The sequence below is a fragment of the Leptopilina heterotoma genome, unplaced genomic scaffold, assembly GCF_015476425.1.
Source record: "Leptopilina heterotoma isolate Lh14 unplaced genomic scaffold, ASM1547642v1 Lhet_177, whole genome shotgun sequence".
Taxonomy (NCBI): Eukaryota; Metazoa; Arthropoda; class Insecta; order Hymenoptera; family Figitidae; genus Leptopilina; species Leptopilina heterotoma.
In genome coordinates, this window is record NW_025110893.1 from 1,401,292 (window position 1) to 1,415,508 (window position 14,217).

Genomic DNA, 14,217 nt, shown 5'->3' on the forward strand with positions numbered 1-14,217 from the left:
TATAATCGAATAATCATGATACAATTTTTATATTTTTTCGCATGTTCCAGGTAAAATTATTAATATACGAATGTTTAGACTTAAAGCTTAAGGTCTTTTAAACTTAAAGTAACTTAACGCCTAAGGCTTAAGTCTTAGGCTAATCGTATAAAATCAGCCTAAAAATTAAGCCTTCTGCTTTAACTTAAAGCTAGCCTAAATATTAGCTAATCTTGTAAGATTAGCCTAAGATTAGCTCAAGGCTCACTTAAAGCTAGAGACTTCCTTTAAGCTAAAAACCTTTTTAAGACTTCAGATTTGCTCAAGGCTCACTTAAGGCTTAATACTGGTTTGAATCTAAAACTTGGAAGCCCCATATTTTCAATTTTTCCAAATTTAAACGAGACCTTAGAGTGCAAAGTTTGAGTATGGGTGTCAAACACCCAGAGTGTCAGCACCCAGCGCTTTAAAGCTTAAAGCAGCAAATCGATAACTTTAGACTATCAGATCTAGACCATCTTTAAACTACCGAATAGTAATAAAGTATCTCAAAGAATCTAGATTTTTAGATACTTGAGATAAAAAAGGAAGACTAGAAAAGAAGTCATTCAACAAAACTAGATATTCGAGACTAAAGACCTCAGATCTAGAAACTCGATTACCATTCCCACAATAATTTGAGATGAAAATGGCGTAATGATGTAATACCACAAGAATTATGAGGTAAACCCAAAAGGTGAAAAAGAGGGTTGGTTCATATGAATATGGTATAAGTGAAGAAAGTGACGCCATTGGATGATGTAATCCTCCAATCATAAAGCATTGAGATATGGGCGCGCTATGATATGATATTATCATATCGTGCGAGGTATATTATTGGTCGCGATACCCTACTTGCTCCTTCGTTGCTTCCTTTCTTCCGTCCCACCGTCCACCCCCAGTCGGTCTCTCACTGTACCTCGACGCATACGCTACCTCCCCTGCTGGATCCCCACTATCCACCCCTCATCCTCTTTCACGTCCAACCTCCCCCCCTCACCCCGAATTATGAGGATCAATACGCGAGGAAGCTTGCAAGGGCAGCGCCGACGCTACTCGCTTGTCGACCTTCCTCGAAAGCGGACCTTTAGTCTCTCCGCTTGTCCCCTAGTTTATTGCTTTAGGATCCTCGTAAAGCAACTTTTCCATTTTCTTTACCCCCCCTACCCAACTCTCTTTGTTTTTTTTCTTTCCTTCCTTTTTTTCTAAACTGCCTTTTCACCTTTGACGGAAATTCCAAAGCGATACATTCTGCATCGTAAAGAAAACTTCTAGAATCTATGAGGAAAATTCGTGGAGAAGAATTTAACATTTGATTGTTTTAGTTTTCTTGGTCGAGATAAAAGCGAGGGGTTTTAATATTAATGAAAAATCGTTTATTGGATCTTGATTTTTCGTTTCTATGCTACTTTCTGGAATAACTTTTTATTTCTTAATTCTTTTTACGAAAAGTAAGAGATTGTAAGAATATGCTATGATTGAAGCGACTATTTCTAGATTTAATATCGCTGTAGGTATACTAAATCGATAGGGTGTAAGTTTAACTGACTCCCTTGCGTTTAACTATTCCTGTAGTAAGCTAACACCCTCTATTCCACCCCGTTCAACCACCACAAACTACTTGCTCGTCCAAAGTCTACATTTCACTTTGTAGAACTTGACAACCTCAACTCTTGCCCATACATTTCTGTATGTTGTGCCCCACAACAAAAGCTTCTATGCTTTTAAAAACAATTTTATCATCTGACAATCTAAATATTCTGTTATATTAATAAATCTTCTATCATATTACTAAATATTCCAAATAAACCAAAATATTCAGAAAAATAATAAAATATTCAATCAAAATAAGTAGAAAAAGCAAACTTGGGCTTTAATTCGGTTTTTTGCAGAAAATGGAGAGACAAAGCAATGGAAGAAGGTGTCGCGCGTGAGAATATAAGAGAGAGAGAGAGAAAAAGAATTTCTTGTGTGTGTACAGTCGAGGAAGGGATGGTTCCAATGTTTCATGGAAAAAGGAGCGAAGAGAGTGAATTTTTTATCGGTAAAAACTCCATTAGTGAAAGAGAAGCACACCGGTGTTTGTTATTGGTCATCCTCAGAAGATGGAGAGGGATTTTGTCCGGCGCAGAGGTGCCCATTGATCTGAGGGACAGTAGATCCTTGTTTCTCGTTTCTCCGTCTCCTTCATTCCACCACCACCCCCTCTAAAACGAAAAACCTATCTTTTCCTTTCTTTTCCAATCCCACACCACTGTTTCTCCTTTTACCCGGATATATATACATATATACCCACTCTTATTTTGTACCTCAAATATTTACCCAAACATTACAATTATTATTATTATCAAGAATAAATTAGAAAAAACAAGTACATCACTCTCTAAATTTGAATTAGTAAAAATAAATAAAAAAAAAACTTTATTTTAACACATTTTATTTATAAAAATAAGTTTTTTTAAAATTTCTATAAAGAATTTGCGGGAGCTCCTCCGAAGCAATTTTTCATTATTGATTTTTCAACTTTAAGACAATTAGGCTTAATAATTCATATATTAGCTTAACACAGTAAAACGTGAAGTATTAGAATAACACCAGAATGGATTAAAATAATCTGCAACAGTTTAATCCCTCTAGGATTAAAATAACACCACAAAGGATTAAAATAATCTATTTTGGTGTTATTTTTAACTATAAATCAAATTTTACTTTCAATAAAACATCAAAGTCAACGATTTGAAAAAATTCAACGAATTTAGCTTCTCCAGGGAGAATAGTAAGTTAGTAAGTTAGTTACTAGCTTACTAACTAACTTAGTAACATATTTACAAAATTCAATTGTGTTCAGAAATTTTTTTAAATTCTCATTTTCAATTATCTTTAAAAATAATAAAATTTTTCTCTAAAATTCACTTATTTTCAAAAATTTTAATAAAATTCTTGTCAAAATTTTAATGATCCTAAATGTTTAAAAAATTCTTAATTATAAATTGTAAAGAACTTAGATTTTTGAAAAATTTTAATAATTCAAATTCTTCTGAAATTAGCCAATTTTTTAAATAATATATATTTAATAATTTATTAAAAATAATAGATCTATAAAAAAACTATTACTTAAAAATACTAAAAAAAGAATTCAATTTTGCAAAAGTTACAAATAATAATTGCAGAAATTCAATTATTTTCAAAAGTGATAAAATTGAGACGCATGCTTATTCCCGAAATCTTTTTTGACCAAATAGGTATTTGATATAAAACTACCTAACTTAAAATTCACATAATATGCACATTATTTGACATAAATTTCATTTTACACAAAAACCATTTAACATAAATATCATTTGTCATAGAATTCATTAAACAGAAATATTATGTTACATAAAACTCAGATAACTTAATTCCCATTTGACATAAAAATTATGTAACATAAATTTCTATTGACATAAAAATTATTTAACATAAATTACTTTTGACATAAAATATATTTAACGTAAATTTTATTTGTTATAAAATTCATTTGACATCAATTTCATTTATTTGGCATAAATGTCATTTAACGTAATTCTCATTTGACATAAATATCTTTAGAGATAAAATTAGCTTGACATAAATTTTATTTGACGTGAATATCATTTAACATAATTATTATTTAATGTAAAATTAAATTTATATAAATTTCATTTAGCATAAATTCCATTTAACATAATTCTCAGTTGGCATAAAATTTACTTGACATAAATTTCATTTGGTATAAATCCCATTTAACATAATTTTCATTTGACATAAAGTTCACTTGATATAAATTTCATTTGATGGATAAGTCATTACACATAATTTTCATTTGACATAAAATTCAGATGTCGTAGATTTTATTTTACATAAAGATCATTTGACATGGAAATATAGGCGCTAATTTCAAAATTGGCAAATCACAATGATGTTGATAATATCTAATTGGATAATTTTAAAATTCGCGCCGATATTGTTATGTAAAATGTAATTTGTGTAAAATGATTTTTATGTCAAATGAGAATTTTGTTGAATGACTTTTATGACAAATGAGAATTGTGTTAAATGTCTTTTATGTCAAATAATGTGCATATTATGTGAATTTCAAGTTAAGTAGTTTTATATCAAATAACTATTTGGTCAAAAAAGATTTCATATGCATGCATCTCATAAAATTCTTCGCTCAAATTCAATTATGTTCAAAAATGAAAAAAACTCATCCAAAATTCAATTATCTTTCAAATTAATAAAATTCTTCTCCAAATTTCAAGTATTTTAAAAAACTTTAATAAAATTTTTGGCAAATATTCAATTATTTTCAAAAACAATTTAATTATTTAAAAAAAATTTTGCTATTTAATTATTTTCAAAAATAATAAAAATTTCACATATTTACAAATTTTTTTAGAAAATTCTACGCAAACATTCAATTATTTTCATAATTAATAAAACTTTTTACAGGAATTCAATAATTATTTACAAATTTTTTAATAAATTTCTTCGCAATAATTGAATTATTTTCATTAATAATAACTTTTTTACAAAAATTCAATTATTTTTATAAATAATAAAATTCTTTCAGGAATTCAATTATTTTCATTAATAATAAAACTCATTGCATAATTTTAATTATTTTTAATGCAATTTTAATCGAATTCCTCGAAAATTTTATTCTTAAAAATTTTATTAAAATTCGTCCAATGAATTTAATGATTTAAAAAATTTGTTGATAACATTTTTTATGAGAATTAAATTTCAAGAAACATGAAATTAATAAATTATTTATTTTTGTGTTTAAATAATTGAATTCTCGTAGAATTTACCAATAAAAATGATTTTAAAAATGAATTTTAATTAAAATTTTAGATTATAATTAAAAATATTAAAAGCATTATAACGTGAATTTTTAGAAATAATTAAATTTTGAAAAAGTTTCAAATTAAACTAATTGAAATTCATAATTTTTAATATTTTTGACAAACCATTCTGTAGAATTGATCCTTTTTAAAATCTAATAGGATTTTTATTGAAATTATTTCAAGTTTTTATTTTTCAATGTGTATTTAATTGCAGAATTTCCGAATAATTGAAACTTTGTAAAATTGAATTGTAAACGAATGACTTTAAAAATTCTCAAAGAACTTTTTTAAAAATTATTATAAATAATAGATTTATTAAAGAATTTTAGTTAAAAACTCTAGAAAAAAATTTAATTTTAGGGAAGTTACAAATTATTGCAGAAATTCAATTATTTTCAAGAGTAATAAAATTCTTCTTAAGGATTCAATTATTTTTACTAATAATAAAACTGATCGCAGCGTTTCAATTATTTGTCATACAATTATAATTGAATTCCTTGAAAAAAGTAATTATGTTCATGCAAGTTCTAATAAGATTTGACAAAAGAATTCAATTATTTAAAAATTTGGTAATAAAATTCTTTATGAGAATTGAATTTTGAGAAACATTCAATTATTCAATAAATTATTTACTTTTGCATTTAAATAATTGAATTCTCGTAGAATTTTCTAATAAAAATTGATTTTCATTTCATAAAAATGAATTTTAGTTAAAATTTTAGATTATAATTGAATATTAAAAGCAATATAAAGTGAATTTTTAAAAATAATTGAATTTTGAAATTTATTTTTTTGAAAAAGTTTAATTGAATTTTCTTTTATATTATTTAAAGTTTTTATTTTCTAATATGCATTTAATTAAAGAATTTAGGAATAATTAAAATTTCGTGAAATTGAATATTGTAAACAAATGGATTTAAAAATTGCCAAAGAACTTTTTCGAAAATTATTAAAAATACTTGATATAAAGTAAAATTGTAGTTAAAATTTTTTGAAAATAATAATTGAATTGAGGTAATGAAAATAATTTGGAGGCTCGGTGAAACTAGCGACCCGCCGGCCGCCAGCCATCAGAAGAATCCATAGGCGCCGACACACATAGTAGCACGGTGGCCCTATACGGTTCAATCAATGCAAAAACAGCGTACGCTATCTATTACAGTTTATAGAAAAAAATTACAATAGTCACATTTTAAAGAGCAATAATCCCCCTTTAATTTGTGACCAAGAAATAAAAAGGAAATTAAAGAGGGATTATTGCTCCTGAAAATGTGACAATTAAAAATTTTTTTAATAAATTTTTGATAGCCAGCGTCCCCACCCGCCCGTATCAGAAAAACGAAAATTGGAAAAAAAATCGGAAAAAAATTCATAACTCGAATAATTTTTGACTAATTCTTTGTTTCTTGGTCGCAAATTAAAGGGGCATTATTGCTCTTTAAAATGTGACTTTTGCAATTTTTTTCTATAAACTGTAATAGCTAGCGTACGCTGTTTTTGCATTGATTGAACCGTATAGGGCCACCGCGCTACTATGTGTGCCGGCGCCTATGGATTCTTCTGATGGCTGGCGACCGGCGGGTCGCTAGTTTCACCGAACCAATTTGGAAGAAGTATAATATTCTGATAATATAAAATAATGATTTTATTACTTGGTCATCTTTAATTATTATAAAATATGAAGAAATCGATGACTCGGAGTTATCGATATCTTCATGTTTTATAGTTATATAAAAAATCTATTTAACTAAAATTTCATTCATTATAAAAAATAACACCAAAATTGATTATTTTAATCTTTTTTGTTGTTAATTTAATCTGCAACACTTTTTAATACTTCACGATTTACTGGGAGCTTATTAACTCCCAAATTATGTATTTTTCTATCTTATTTCTCATGCTATATTTAAATCCTTACTTTTTTATGTTCTGGAATAATAATTTATTTTATAATAAATTAACAAGATATTCGATTAATAGGATCCTTAATTTATGAGTCACCTTTAGTAATTATCAGTCACTAATTGAGGATTCTCGTGCAATAAGGGGACGCGCAGGCTATTCGTTATCCTCTCGCGCAGCCGCAGAATCCCTATACGCAGGGACTTTCACTTTCATGCGTATCCCCTTATTGCACGTGAACTCTCAATTCAACATTTTTATAAATTCAAATAGCATATTAAATATTAATACTAGTATTTTATGTCAAATTCTTTTTCTTTATCTTGAAAAAAAGCTGAACTATAGTGACCAAATGAAAGAAAGAAAACAAAAGGATCTAAAAGAAGAGAAAAGCAATATTAAATAAAAATCTCCTTCTCAAGTAAAAGAGAACAACAAAAAAAGGAGAGATACGATTTCGAACATTTTTCGAAGAGGAAAAAAGGAAAAAAGTTGAAATCAGCTTATATATATATATATATATATAGAATATATATGAGAGGATCTACAATGTTAGTTTCCTTCGAACTGGACGTATCAAAGAAATCAATTACACAGCTACACACGCTCCGAACAACCCCACACTTCAACCTAACAGTCCACAATCGTTCAAAAACTCCCCCTCTAAATTTCAACTATATATCCTATCTTCCTTCCTCTGCGAACCTGCTTTCCCTATCTCACATATTTATTTTATACTGCCCGCACCTTACACGAATCATTCCCAAGGCCTTTATCGAACAACGATTTCCGGGAGTGTCCTCTCTCTCTCTCTCTCACTCTTCCCCTAAATCTCCATTTGCCGGAACTCAATTTCAGGTTTCTATCCTGAAAAAGCAGTTTTAAAGTCCATCATTGATTTTCATATATCTAGAGAGAAATAAGATGACAATTTGGAATATACTCGAGATTTGAAACTGTTTTAACTATTGTAAAGGAAATAAAATTTCGAAAATTAAAATTAGTGTTTAACTAGTTTCCTTTAGTCGAAATTTATAAATGCGAGACCAAAATTTTTGTATAGGAAGTATTTTTGAAATTCTTCAGTCTTCTCCCTCCACTTCTTTGAAATGAAATATAATTAATAAGTCTTAAAATAAATATTTCTATTTTTCCGGCCTTAAAAAAATAATCGATTTTGAATATGAAATTTACCTCCACCATTTTGTTATAAAATTTTAAATAAAAATTTCTTTTCCACACTTCAATAATTATGTATTTAATAAACCCTTCAAATAGAAATCCTATTCCATTTTTTATTTTCATCAAAGATAGATCTCTTTTTCTGCCTCTAAAGTGGTGTTACACCTTAATTTGAACTATTATTATAGACAATATTTTTTTTCAATTACTAATTATTAATAAAAATTCTTGAAAATGCAGATACAAGCTCACAAAATAAATTTCTAATCTTTTGCTAAACAGAGAATAAAGCTCAACCGCATGGACTCGAAATTACCGAAAAAGACCAGTGAACTAACACCCAAGAGAGAAAAGAAAAAGGAGAAAGAGAGAGTGAGAGGGACAATACAGAAATGGCATTTCGGATAAAAGCAGAGGGAACGAGAGTAAAACAAGTCAGACAATATAGGAAAAAAGCGAAAAAAAACATCATTTTAGTTCGAGAGTATAAGAGAGGGAGAGATAAAAATGTAGAGAGAGAGAAAAAAGAGAGAAAGAAAGAAAGAGAAAAAGAATAGAGGGATGGCTAGTCGGGGTGGCAGAGAATAGCCTCAACTGGACAGTACCAGAATGACTGGACTACCTACCTACTTTTATATCGCTCGGGAAATAATGGGATTCCCATCATGAAGTGGATTTCCCTCGGGAGAGTTGGACATCGATGCACGCGTCAAGAGATCCTACGAATGTCCAACATCCGGATACCTAGTACCTATCGGTCTCACGTCCATCTCCCTACACCCATAGAAAACGTTCAAACCCTCGTTTCACCTGTCCTATATCGTTGCACACTCGTTTTCGTCCTATCAACTTTCCTATATTATCCTTTTTTTCGCTTAGACACGTGCCTCAACGTACTCAACAACTGATAACTTAAACTATGACAAACGATTATCATTATATTCATTCATCTTTTCATGTCTTTCAAGTATTCAACTTTCAAATGAGCGCCGATATTTTTATTTCTTTTCCTAATTTGTATTTTATTAAAAAATATTTTATTTATTCAAAAAAATTAATTTTTAACTATTAATTTATTTTTCAATGTGTGACGCGCTCCCAAGAAAGGTACCTAAGAAGCAAACGAATTATGGGTTAGGTTCGTGTTAGATTTATCTTTATTAAAAGTTGATTTTTAATTATTTTAATTTGAAACTTTTCATTGAATATTATTGATATAATGAAGACTTGAAGATCAATAATTTTTAATTAATAATTGATTCTCTTTCTGTATTTTTACTCAGAAAATTAAAAACATAACCTCAATTTTTTTGCTTCTTAAGTACCTTTCTTCGGAGCGTGACACATATAGTATAGTTCCTATAATGTTCTGAATGAAATATTTTTTCATTATAAATATTTTCAACAATTACTGCGATTGCAATAAAAATTCAAAGTATAAATGAAGTATTTCGAAACCTAAAAATTATATTTTGAAACTAAGTGACAATATTATTATAATAAAATATTAATTCGAAGAAGACATAAATAAATTTCGTTCATTTAAACGTTCAGAACATTTTAGAAGCATAATTCTTGAAAATATTTAAGAAAACGATCAAAAAAATTTAGTAGAATATCTTTTGAATCAAAATTGATTCACATTTATCTTTAAAATTTTTTTTTCTTAGTATTATTATTTATGTTTTTTAGAGTATTATATTTATAATATTTTAATTATTACTTCCGCATAGAGGAAGTATTTACCTATATATATTTATTTAATTTATATTTATAATAATCTTTTAGATTTCGAAACGTTTGGAGTAACAATAATAAAATCATTGTCCGAATGTTTTCGTTTTATTCGCACCATGTTTTATCAAAAATTCTCGAATGTAAAGAATTAACTAATTAAACATATAAATTTTCAATATTTCGAAATATTGATAAAATCTTATAAAAACGAAAAAAAAAGTGTTCAGAAAAATTTAATTCTGTATTTTCCTGATTTCTAAATTTAATTATTCAAAACACCAATAATTTTGTTAAATACAAAATATTTAAATAAATTTATTAAAATAATTGGAAAATATTGCTTTAATTTTAATAATACTTTTATTCAATATATTATTTTTTTTGCCCAAGAATTAAATTTTTTTAAATTTCAATATAAAAACCTTATGTAAAATATAAATAAATTAAAAAAAATTACAAGTTGTACTCCTTCAAAACTAAATTTCTCGAAATCAATTACTTTTAATAATTTTCCGAAAGTACTTCGATAATTCAATTAGGGTAAATGCACTAGTAGTCGGACACTTAAGGATACAATCTTAAATTATGCTTTTTTTCTTGAAATAGCAAATATCTACTGTGTTTATAAGCACATTATTAATTAAAGGAGTTCTTCAGGATTAAAAATCATATAAATTTGTTACAAATAGTAATGAGTATTTAATAAAATATAAACATTTTAATAAAAAATTACGAATGCTTTAGTAGTCGGACACTTTTTCCCCTTGTTTCTATAGTCGGACATCTGTCAGATATTTTGAATTTATAAAGTAAAAAAGATAATTTTTTAATTGCTATCTGCTGGAAAATCGAATTAAAGCATATTAGAAGTTATTAATATAATATTTAAACCCAATAAATTTTAATATTTATGATTAATTATCAACAAAACTTTGTGCCACTCATCGCGCTACTCGAAAATGGTTGTATCTATAGTCGGACACCATGATTTTTAAAACATTAAATAAAATATTTCTTGTTTAATTATTTTCGAAAATAACACTATTTTAATAAAATATAAACTTCACACATTCGTCTAGTATACTTTTAAAGTAATTATCACAATGCATTATTATTTATTTGCCAAAAAACACGAAAGTGTCCGACTACTAGTACTGTCCGACTATACCTGCACTTACCCTATTTAATTACAAAAATTTCATTTTTTTATAATAATTAAGACGATAACTCTTTATATGTATTTTTAAAAAAGTTATTTAAGGTGAATAAAAAATATGTAATCAAAAATATTTTTAATATTTTAAAAAAATTAACTTTTGAAAAACTATTATAAAAATATTCATAAAATTACTCTCTAATTGTGAATTGGTAAAAATAATTACTAATTTGACTGACTTTTTGATTTTGAATTAGAAAATACTTATAAATTAGTAGAAATTACTATTTATTAAATTTTACTAATAAATTATTAGAAATTACTATTTAGTAAATATTACTAATAAATTTAGTAGACATTACTATTTAGTAAATTTTACTAATAAATTAGTAGAAATTACTATTCATTAGTAAAATTTACAAATTTAAAACCAAAAAGTCAGTCACTAATTAAAATTTAGTAAACATTTTTACTAATTTAAATTTAGAGAGTAGTTATTAAGAAAAAATTTTTAATAAATTTGAAAAAAAGATGTTTTTAATACAGAATTGAAAAATTTCCAAATTAATTGTTTAGTACAACTTTTAAAAAATAATTGAATTTTTGAAAAAAGTTTTTGATAGATACTAAATATAATCAAGTTTTTAAAGAATTTTAATAACAAATATGAAAATAAATTATTTCTGCAAAATTTTAATAATAAGCCTAAAAAAGCAGATTTTTTAAAATTTTAATTTACTTCTGTTAAAGATAATTGTATTTCAGAAAATTATAATAAGAAAATTCTAAGAATTAATTTTTTAAAAAAATATTTTAATACAATTTTTAGAAACTAATTATCATTAATGTTTGTTCTCAAATTTTTATTTAAAGAATTTTTATTAAAATTTTTGAAAATTGAATTTATTTTAAAATTCGCAATTAAAATTCTTCAAGATTTGATTGCTAATTACAACAAAAATGGAAAATGTAAATTAACCCGTGTAGAAATTTAACCATGGCCCAAAACGGGGCCAGATCTTTTGATCATTGTGTAGGCCATAACATGGCAATTTCTACACGGGAAATATTTTTATTCACTCTATTTTAATTTTTTTATTATTTTATATGTGTAATAAAATATCAATTTCAAGAAGTTATAAACAAATTTCGTTAATTTAAACGTTCAGAATTTTAGGAACGTATAAAATTTTCTTTTAATTTTCAAATAACAAATTATAGAAGAATTAAAGAAAAAATAGAGACATTAATAGACGCAGCGAGCTAAAATAAGGCGCGCAATCTGTCTCGTAAAATTAAATTCAAAATTTTTTTTTTTATTCCAAAAATTAATTTCTTTTTGTCCACCAAAGTGGATAATTTCAATAATTCTAATAATTTATTTATGTTAGATTATGTTTATTCAAATAATTTATAACTATAAATTTAACATGGCTTTTATTTTCAAAGTGTTAAAAAATTTTTTTAAAGAATCAGAAAAATGTACCAGAACATTTTTTATTTTATTTATGGGGAAATTTTCTTCAAATCTCTTTTTATTTCGATTATATGGCAAAATTTAAAAAATGATAATTAGAAATTATTTAATGACGCAAATCTCTAAAATAATTAAAATTAGATTCAACTTTAAATTTTGAATCTTTTAAATTGATAAGAAATTCAATCAATAAAATTAAAATAAAAATTTTTTCCTAATATTTCTATCAAACTTGAAAAGAAACTCGAAAAAAATTAAAAAATTGAAAATCAGAGTATTCTGGTTTTTATGGAAAACATATTGAATTATATAAACAAAGGCAAAATATACGCGTAAAGAATAAACATTTAATAAATTTAATAAATTCATTAAACATTTAAACACTTAATAAATAATAAATACTTAAAATAATTAATATTATAAGAAACTCACCAAAAAGATGTTTACGAAAAAGTTGATATATTGTTTCACTTACTTTTAATTATTTCCAAATTGTTCCACATCACATTTCGATAAATTGATCCAAATTTTATTTCCAAATCGCCCCACAATATTTTACTGAACTTCGTTGACTTTTCACTTTACCCTGAAAAATATACTTTTTTAATTTCGTAATACAATTTTAAAATACACTTGATAGAAATTTTCAAAAAATTATATAAATGTTAAAAAAAAATAAAGATTACAAATGCTAATCAAAAAATAAATCATAAAACTTATTTAATCATAATGTCTAGTGAATTTTAGAAATATTCAATATTATCCATTATTTATTAATAATATTTTATTTATTTGTCTTTTGTAAAATAATTCTATTCACAAACAAAAAGATTTTTTTTCTAATTTCAACTGTTTGATTATTAGTCAAATGTGTAAATTATATATTATGACGATGAATAAAATGAATAAAAAGTATAATTAACCTCAAAAAATTTGGAGAAATAATATTATAATTACAATTATATAAAATTCATTGCTAATTAATAGTATTTTAAACTTGAAAATCTGTATTTAGCTGCCACTTGCATATTATGAAATAACCTAACCTTTTAGGAGGGAAACTGAAAAAAATGAACAAATGTTCGGCAAAACAGCAAAAAAAAAGTTGCAACTTGGCAAAAAAAAGATGGCGGCGATCAGCTGCGATTTACAAACCCAAAGTGCCCAAAGTCCCAAACATCTCAATATTGAAAAAATGGCCGCTATGCTACAAATTTAGTTCGAAAAAACACAAATCTACACTTTTCTCACCGATATTAACCGGCTTGTGCCGATTTGCAACGGGATGCTTCAATAAACGTGTGCACAGAATACGACAATACAACGACAAAACTTGAGAATAATGCTTAGCAACAACAATGACCGTTCTTTGTCCCTCTTTTGCCAAATGCACGATTAACTTGGCAAAGGGACTTTAGCCATCATATTAAGTGTCATTTTCACTGTGCTCCCTTATTTTGAGATATTTTACCATTTTAAGACTAATAAACCAATTACAGGACAAAGGAAAATGTAAAATTAATTGCTAGAAAAAGCGGGCGAATATTGTACATTTTTTTGTTTTTCTTACCCATCCACCGTATTTATTGCTCCTCTTCGTACACTAAACTATTACTACTATCACTGAACACTAATAACTTGGTTAATTGAACATAACTGTGTAAAAGTTCATAAATTAATAACTCATTAATGAAGAATTAATAACGCATGAAAGCCCACTTGTAGCACTAATAAAGAAGTGGGGGAGGAAAGGAAAACGCGCGAAAAATAATGGTAGAATTGCGCACCAGCGCCATCAGTGGCGGGTAATCGAAAGCTCGTAGGCGCGAAGTTTAAAATTAGAATTTAGAAGAACATTAAAATAATTACTTTATTAT

At 26.3% G+C, this 14,217-nt stretch overlaps 1 long non-coding RNA gene across 1 annotated transcript; it reads right to left on the minus strand.

Annotated features, from left to right (window-relative positions):
• Window positions 1-8,478: 8,478 nt before the first annotated feature.
• LOC122499875 lies at window positions 8,479-14,043 on the minus strand. The gene is made up of 3 exons (XR_006301393.1): window positions 13,911-14,043; window positions 12,816-12,926; window positions 8,479-8,887 (listed from the first exon to the last, which is right to left on the minus strand). It is a non-coding gene; the product is annotated as an uncharacterized LOC122499875 (long non-coding RNA).
• Between the last annotated feature and the right edge of the window lie 174 nt (window positions 14,044-14,217).